Source organism: Nipponia nippon, unplaced genomic scaffold (genome assembly GCF_047370975.1).
Source record: "Nipponia nippon isolate SJK-2023a ecotype South Korea unplaced genomic scaffold, ASM4737097v1 scaffold_5, whole genome shotgun sequence".
In the NCBI taxonomy this organism is placed as follows: domain Eukaryota; kingdom Metazoa; phylum Chordata; class Aves; order Pelecaniformes; family Threskiornithidae; genus Nipponia; species Nipponia nippon.
Genome location: NW_028262369.1, coordinates 51,097,357 through 51,106,202, shown reverse-complemented (window position 1 = coordinate 51,106,202; position 8,846 = coordinate 51,097,357). Strand labels below are relative to the sequence as shown.

Below are 8,846 nucleotides of genomic sequence, written 5' to 3'. Positions count from 1 at the left end.
GTCGGCGGCGGGCCGGTTCTCGCGAGACTCGGCCGGTCGCTCCCGCCCTGCCCCGCGCCGCCGCTCTCGCCGCCGCCGCCGCTGCTCCGTGTCAGTCGTTGGCCGGTAATGGCGGCGGGCTGGCGCCGCTGAGGGGGCTGCGCGCCGGCGGGCAGCGGAGCCGAGCTCGGGGCGCCGCCAGCTCCCGCCGCCCTTCCCTCTGCTTCTGCGGGATGCGCCGGGACCTGCCCCCGGGGCGGCGGGCGTCGATCGCCGCCGCGACCAGGTGAGGAGGCGCCGGGAGCGGCCCGTGCCGCCGCCCCAGGCCGCGCTCGGCCCGGCGCTGCCGGCGGCTGCCGTCCCGCTAGGGGCCGGGGCGGGGCCGGCGGCGGGGGCCGGGTTCGGCCGCTCGCGGGGGCTCGGCGGGCCCGGAGCGCCGGCGGCCGGGCGGTGCTGCCGGCTGTCACTTGGCTCGGCCTCCGCTGGCGCTGGCGCCGCCGCCGGGCCCCGACGTCCTCCGCTTTTCCCGTCTTACCCGTTAAGTCTCTCTCTCTTCCCTCGAGTGTGAATTTGTTTTCTGCTGCTTGTGGTATCGGGGGGTAGCGGAGGAAGGGAGAGGGCAGGGGAGCTCTGGTTTCACTGTTGTCTTTTCGCCTTGTATGGGAAAACCGCCGAAACCGGGTTTTTCTGTGAAGCTGCGCGGGCTGCGGCTCGCCGGCCGCCTCCCGAGCCGCCTGCCGGGGCCGGGCCGAGGCCGCTGCCCCCGCTCCCCTCGGAAGCCGCCCCGCAGCGCTGGGTCGGGCCTGCGACGGCGCCTTTACAGTTTAAGTGTGCGCTGTGGTTGTGCCCGTGCCGCGGGCTGCCTGCCCTGGGGCTGGGGGAAGAGGGCCGGGGCGGCCCGGCGTCTGCCCGCTCGCGTCCCGGGGTAACACCTGCCCCGGGCGTTCTCTGGCTTCACTGGCGCCGTTCGTTTTGGCTGCTGTTAGCATAAAGGTTTTATACTAGTATGACTGTGGCTTTTTCTCTGTGGATGCAGTTTTCTGTGATATAATGCCCACTGTTGACGTGGTTTTTCTGGAATACTTTATCTCTTTCTGTCTTTGGATGTAAGCTGTATCTCAGCAACCAAGCGTCTCCTGGCACGTTGTGTACGTACCCGCATGTAGAGGTTTATATGTCAAATAGCTTCATTGTGTAGGTGAACGCTCCGGTGTCTTGCACTTGAAAACTTACAACTCGACCAGTCAGTTCTGTGTTTTAGTCATCTTAAACTACTTCACAGGGCTACAGAGCGCACAGGCTTGAAAACTCGTTCGAGAGCGTACTGCGACGAAAAGCGTAGTACTTGTGGGACAAACGTGTGTGGAGCTGTAGACGGTCAGGCACTTGTTCTGTCTGACTGTCTGCATGGACAGGCTAAGTTACATGAACTGCTCACTCTTTCATATAGTTCTGGTTGCTACAACAGTTTCATTAGGTAATGCTTTAGATAATTAAATGCGACTGAGGGTGTGGCCATGCGAACACTGTAAACTGTTGAAGGCTTCAGTTTCTGTGAGTGACGCTACCTTAAACAAAGGTACGCTGCATCCTCTAAATAGAGCAACTTAATTTATGTAGTAATGACACATTTCTACAAGGGGCCTGGGTACTGCAGAAATTATGTCGCTGATTGGTATAGATCTTCTGGTAGACTCCCTAGGTTACGTGTGGTGGCAACTGAAAGCACGTGATTTTAAAACTATAAAACATCTCGTTTGCATGCATTTGTTTTACTAAGCTTACTAAGCTTTGGTGCATAGCTTAAGTTTGCCGCTGTAACGCTGGGAAGGCTTGGTGGATATAACAGTCCCAATGTGGATGCTGTCTTTCATGTCTTGAAATAACTTTATCAGCAGTTTGTACCACCATAGTAAAAGCATCCCTTAAATGGATAAGAATCTAGCCTTGGAATTGCCACTTCTACTCAAAAAGTTTTCTTAAGTATAATGAACTTTCTGCACCTCCTTGCACCCCTCTACCAGACATACTGCTGGTTTCTGCAAAGAAAGTTATGTTGTATCAAACACACCGGTGGATAAAGTCATTCATGTGGTTAGTCATGCTGATTTTAGTATGCCCAGATGAGGCTGTAGTCCTATTAACATCTTTAACGTTAGACTTGCATTTGAAATCAGGAATGTTGGTGCACGTAGCACTCGATCTATTTTATATTGCCATATCTATGGCAGGTAGGTGAAGCTGCACAACGTGAGTGGGCGTGATGTTCTGCTGTCGCTTCTCTTCCCCCACTTTGGCCAGTTCTGGCATTGACCATGCAGCAACCTGATTCAGCTTGATAAACTGGTAGAAAGCTAACCCAACAAAAAAAAGAAAAACTGAATAATTTTCTGCTGGGTTAGTGAGTTGAACAGGCTTGTGACACAGTCAGATGAGCACTGCCTCTGTCACAGAGGAGTGGCAGGGTTGCTAGGGAAGGTAGGGAGGAATATATGCATTCCTTCATCACTGTTGAGTTGCTAAACCTGCTTAACTCTACCTTAGAAGTTTATATCAGGAGTATGACTTTTTTAATCAGTGTAGCAGTGCTGTTTGAACGGTGCTGCTGAGGTACTTTAATATAATTCATGTTACTCAAACCAATATAAGCTGTGTTAATAAGACAACAGGTATAGTGGTATAATAATGATAACAGAATGGTTTTGGTAGTCGAGTGCAGAGAGGAAACTTTCCCAGTACAGTTAATATATTAGGCATGTGGCTGGATCAGAATGTCTGCATGTAGAATTTATCCATAGATGTAAGTGCTTGGAAGATACATGTGTATCATTGTGCTAATGATATAATAGACTTTAATGGACTACTCAACTGAGGATAAAATTACTTGTATGCATAAGTCTGAAACCTTTGTCAATATACTGGTGAAAGAATAGAGCAAATAAATTAACTAATCAATTATACTAGGTCAATTGAAACTTACTGAATGCTAACAGAAATTCTGGCTATGTTTTAGCTTAAGAACACTCCTCACTGAGGGCAGAATTTTACACTAAGTCTGATCTGTGGCAAAAGAGTGTAAAAGCTTAAAAAACAGTTACATTTTTCTCTGATATTTTCCAGTCATATTAACATGATGTGTTATGATTGCTAATAGCAAAATACATCAGGTGGAATTGTCATACTGAAATAGAAAAATCTGGATTTAGGGTTTAGGTACTTGAAGCATTTAATGGCATGCAATTATTTTAATATGAGAAATATTTTATTGCTGTTTTTAGCTAGTTCAAGAAAAAGTCTTCTCAGCAGAGTCCTGGTACTAGTCTTTGTAATGCCAGATCAGAGATAGCACTGGTGGTCACAGTTCACCTTGTCATGGGTTTTTTTTTGGTTATTTGGGGTTTTTTTGGGTTTTTTGGTTTTTTGGGGGTTTTTTTGTCTCATATTGAGACACTTTTCAGACACTGCTTCTGGATGCAATTTCAGAGCAAAGGCATCAAACTTGAGAAACTGACATTTGGAACATTTTCCCTGAAGTTTTTATGCACTTTATTCTGCTTTGAAAGAAAATAGTGATCAGTCTGCAGTTGACACAGCTGCAGATGAAGTTGCTGCTCTGCTCGTATGTCCTTGGTAATGTTGAGCAGTTGAAAGCTGTTGTCTTAGACTCTCAAAATTGGCAGGTCTGGTTCTTGTACTTGGCTGAGAGGATTGCCTGTAAGTTCTAAGACAACTCCCTCACAGTGGAGTGTTCCTCATGAGGTGAAGGATAGCGGATGCCGACCTTTTGAAGACAGGACTTGTTGAAGAATTTGAGCATATTCTGCTGAATGGATTTATTATGGGCTGCAAGAATTGAAATCTTCCAACGTGCAGTTTCTAGTAACTGGAGATGGAATGAGCGAACTTTTGTTATGAAGGCCAAGGAAACAAATGCAGGTGTATTTTATTTGTTCTTGGAGCTAGGGTATGTAGCTTCTGTTCTTTTCTGTCATAAATGTGAAGATTTTTGAAGTAAAAAAAAAATACAGACCATCTGAATGGATCGGCAAACCCTCATGTGCATCTCCTTAATAAATGGATGCATTCTCTGTGCCTTTGTACTCCGATTTCTTCGTGAACAATGAATCAAGTTACACTAGCTGTCACAACATTCATTTCAATAGATTTCCTCAGAGTACCTCCTAGCATGTGATGCAGCACAGTAAGACCTTCAATGCGTTTTACTTTCAGTAAAACCAGTAATCCATTTTTTAGTGCTGGGTTTTTTCATCACTTTTACATTACTTGTGATGAAGCAGAGACAGTTTTGCAAGTTGCCGTGTCTTCTCATAGCAGAAGTGTGTTGTAAATGTCCATCCTCAGCATATAGTTGGAGAGAATCAGATTCAGTAATGTTTCATTTATAGAAAAATCTTCATTATAGTTTGGATGCAAATTTAGTAGCCGACTGTTGCCAGTGATTTAATCTTAGAGCTCAGGAAACATATTTGTATTTTTATACTATATTTTCTGATGTTTGATGGATGTATGACTGTTAATGTCACTTATCTTCTTGGTTAAGTTAGAGGTAGTGACATGTGCTTTGACATTCTTTACTGCTTTTCTATCTGCAAGTGTGTGGTGTATCTTGATTGCTCTTTTTTTTTTTTTTAACTACCTTAATATCCCTAAAAGCTTTTTTTATGTTTTCCTAGCTTAAGATAGATCAAATTTTATTGGTATATTTCTTTTACTTTTGAAGTTTTCTTGGTTTTAATTATTACTTTCCAATGTCATAATGATTGGAATGTGAATTCTTCTGGTATAGTTACTGTTTGCGCTACAACACAAAATACTGAATATTATGTAAAGTTTTACTCATTCAGAGCAGCTAACATTCACAAGCTCCTTGGGCATTGCTGGTGTTTGTTACTTCCAGCTTTTTCTTGTATCAGCTTTACACAGTTGCGTCCATCGTCATGACATACAGCCTTGCTCACAGGGTGCAGTGCAGTCTAAACTGGTAAAATATTTCTGAGTCGAATAGTATTAGCAGCCAGTCAGATTAAATACCAGCAAAACTACCTATAAAGGCACTGTGAATAGTTTGAACCCATTGACTCTTTAGCTCAGCATCACTTAAATCATCAGAATAAAAATCCCCAACTTTGTAGCAGAAATAATTTTGGAGGGGCAAAGCAGAGATTACAGACTCAAGATAATATGGTGGAGAAATGTTAAGATGAAGTTTGTGTCCGTGAAGCATTGTGCAGTTGGAGTTGTACTTGGATTTTGAATATTAACTTCCTTTCAGAACCTTTGCCCCTGAAATACATTTCATTTGAAGGCTTATTATATAAATGAGCATTGAAAGAAGGTGGGGGGAGGACCTGTCTGATTCTGCAGAGTCAGCTATAGATTCTGGAGATGTGGCGCTTTTTTGACAAATACGTCATGCTTTTGTTTGTTGTGCTGGAACTTGTCCTCAGTCCTGAGGAAGGTCAGTAAATCACCTGCATCTAATTGCTTTGAGAGACAAAGTTTTCTCAAAATATGTTGAGGCCAAAAGAAAAAGTATGTTACTCTTGTATCAAAAAACATTTTAAAAGTCCATCAACATAACCAAAAAAAGTCTTAGAACAATGTATTATGGATATTTTTAGCTCTTATTTAAATGGGATAATGCGATATGGTAAAAGCTTGGATTCCAGAAAAATGAGTAGGTAAAGGTATTTGTATTCCAGACTCAAGCATATCACATAAACTGTATTCTGTGGTATTTGAGGAGACATGGAAAGTGTTTCTGGCATCTCTAAATAGAAATTCCATCACTTTCAGTGGGCTGGCTCAGAAAAATAGTTTGCTTGACTAGCTCTGATTGTGTCTGTCCACCTGTGTGTGTCTGTTATTGCCAGTAATGCAGAACTGTAGCTGCACAGACAGGAGCTCCAGAAGGCCTTTAGGATGCAGAAGTCAACTTTCAATTATTTGTAGGTGGAAACTTAAAATATTTTTGTCAACAGGAAGAAACCTGCCTAAAACCTTTCATTTGTCTCTGTGCCCATTTCCTCCATGGACGAGTTGTGTGCGCTGTGCGAGGCACGGGTGCAGTGGGACACACTGGAGCAGGGTGTACAGACTGCTCTGGTGCCCTTGAGCTCCAGTGGAAGGTGGTGATGGGAATGGTTCTTGTTTTCCCCAGTCCCACTCACTTTCCTTGACGTAAAGGCAACAGCAGCCTCACGCATTTGCTCTTGGGGAGCAACTGTAGATTGTGATACACGACAGCAGCTAGTACATGACTGGGACTGACCTGGCTGTTCCGCAATTCTTCCATTCCTTCTCCTTCTGCTTGCACAGAGGTTGTAGCTTATGCTACGACATAACTAAAACTAATAAAGCAAAAAGAACAAAAAAGCTACTTCCAGACCTTACCAGATTCCCAGTCCACTTTGCTTTACCACATGACTTTCTCATTATCTTATCCCATTGACTTTCTGCCTGAATAAGGCAAGAGAGACTAAGGCATAAAGAAAGGAAAAGATGGCTTCTTTCATTGGCACTGCTGCCTTATTGTAGCTTAAACTGTGTAAAAGTGCTGGCCTTATGCAATGTGTGTAGTTTGTAGCAAAACCTGCCACTTTGGGGATTAAACATTTAAGAATATCCCATAGAAGTCAATATTAAATCTGTTTCTTTCCTTACTCTTAGCAAAGCTTCATCTTTTCTTTTGTGGTATCCCCTTCATTTGGTATCCCTTGTGTTTTTATAAGAAACAAAGTCCCAAGGAATACTGTTTCCTATTGCATACAGTTTTTGTTTTTTGTTTTTTGGATTTTTTTGCATAACCACTAAATGTTTGTGAAAATAACAGTGGGCAATCTCTTGCTCACATTCTCTGCCTTCTCTGAATCTGTATGATTCAGTTTCCTCTCCCGTTTCCTTGTTTCAGTGCCATGACTTCTGAGTTTCCTCTTTCCTTTTCTTATCAAGGTTGTGCTACTAAGAAAAAAAGTCATACTGAGGGTGCTTGAAAAACTTTACAATTGAACCAATATACCAGTTTCTCTTCTTCCTTTTTGCTGCTCTATGTGCTCATCCTTCAAAAGTTCATTCAATTTTTCTCTCCTTCCTATCTCTCTCCATTCTCTTCCTTTAAATATGCTGCTTCTCTCACTGCTTTTCTTTCTCTTTTCCCAGCCCTGTTTTTCATCTCTTGACATTTTTGTGTAGCTTTGATAAGCATATTCTGCTTTCATATGTCTTGCTCCTTTCAAAATGCTGTCCTCTTACCATGTTGACTTGTTATTTTGTTATCTTGTTGTACCTTTCAATACCATCCTTGGTATGTTTGGTAGTAAATTTAGTGCTTGTTTCTCATCTTTTTTATTTGGCATTGTTTTTCTCTTAGTTTCCATTTCATCCTTTCTGGTGTCTTCTCATGCACTTTCTGATCTGTCAGTCCTTTTCAGTGTCTTTCCATAGGAACAGTGTTTGTGGAAGAGTGTGTGGGGGGGTGCGTCCCAGTTTCTTCTGGGAGTTTGGAGTATATCCTTTTCTTGGTAGTTTACACTTAGGTCCTCATCTACAGCAGTTCTGCTGTGCCTTCTCTTGTGTACATTTTTTTTTTTGTCTTGGACAGATGAGTAGAGAATGAGATGGGCATTTGACATGGGATTGAAATGTCGTAACATAATGGTGTTTGTATTTTAACTGTTCACCCAAGACGAGGCTTGGCAAACCAGCCTTTAATGAACTTGCATAGGATGCCTGGGTCTGCTAGTGAACGACCAAATAAGGAGGAGATCCGTTCTGTGATTCTGCAGTCTTCTGCCTTTTTTCAGCAAACTTTTAAGATCCTCGTAGGCTTATCCAACCTGCAGATAACCTTTTGTCATCATTGCCGTCTCCTCAGAAGTTCTCTGGCATTTCATCTGTTGAGCTGCTTTTTGCGCCCTCCTTCCTTTAAGCTCTGTATTAAATAGTGATGAATCATTTAGTTTAGCAAAAAGAAAAAATCTTTTTGAAGCAGTCGTTTCAGAATGTAATTTTTACAATGTGTTTCTTCTTAAAGTTGCCTGTGCAACATTGAGACAACTTTTGTGTTGATGTAAAATGTGTTTTCAGATACAATTTAAACTTTCTTTGCATAAATTTTTGGTATAGTGTTTTTTCTAGTCAATATTAATTTCAGTGTATTTTAGCGTTTAACTGGTCTTCTACCCTGCATGTAAATCCTATAAGTAGATATGGCAACTGTGTCTTGATTTATTTCTTTTTTCTCCCCCACACCCTAGCTGTACTCTTGATAGCATTAAAGTGTCTTTTCTGGTTTAACTTCTTGCAGAGACAGGGTATTGAATTATTGGGTTTTGTAGGGTGCTGCTTATTCATGTAAGCTGTGACAATAGAAAGAAGTTATTCTATTAATCTGTAGGAATTCAAAGGTTGGTGGGAATCAGTATGATTTGTAGGTAGGTTTTGAAAAGCTGATAAATTTCTGCCACCCTTCCAAAGGAGGGGGAGAGGGACATCTAAAACCCAAACCCTTACAGTTACGAAGATTGTATCGCAACTGAAAGCTACTGCGGTGTTGGCTTCCTGAAACTGTAGACAGCTCCAGAATTCTCAGTTCTTGCACGTCCTTTTTTCAAACAGCAGCAACCTGAGTTAAGCAAAACTGCTCGGTGGATCTCAGCTGAAGCCAATAAGAGTCATATTGTACACTTGGAGCCGGCACTGCAGGTATTCGTTAGGAGAAATACAGCAGGATGCTTTGTGATTAGTTCCCAGCTTGTACAGAAAGGAGAGGTTGAGTGCCCTTTTATAGAGGGGCCTCATATACTTTTGAACCAAGGCATTGAGACAGAATTATTGACCATTAGTGG

The 8,846-nt window shown here is 42.8% G+C and overlaps 1 protein-coding gene across 5 annotated transcripts in view; it reads left to right on the top strand.

The window, feature by feature from the left end:
* Window positions 1-60: 60 nt before the first annotated feature.
* CEP350 (centrosomal protein 350) overlaps window positions 61-8,846 on the top strand; it is an 80,786-nt gene continuing 72,000 nt past the window's right edge. For 4 of the 5 annotated variants that reach the window (XM_087734540.1, XM_087734537.1, XM_087734539.1 and 1 more), the window contains exon 1: window positions 62-265. The gene's annotated coding sequence lies outside the window, so the exon portion shown is untranslated. Of the gene's footprint in view, window positions 266-8,846 lie in introns of all 5 variants that reach the window. The other variant, XM_087734538.1, reaches the window with a different exon arrangement.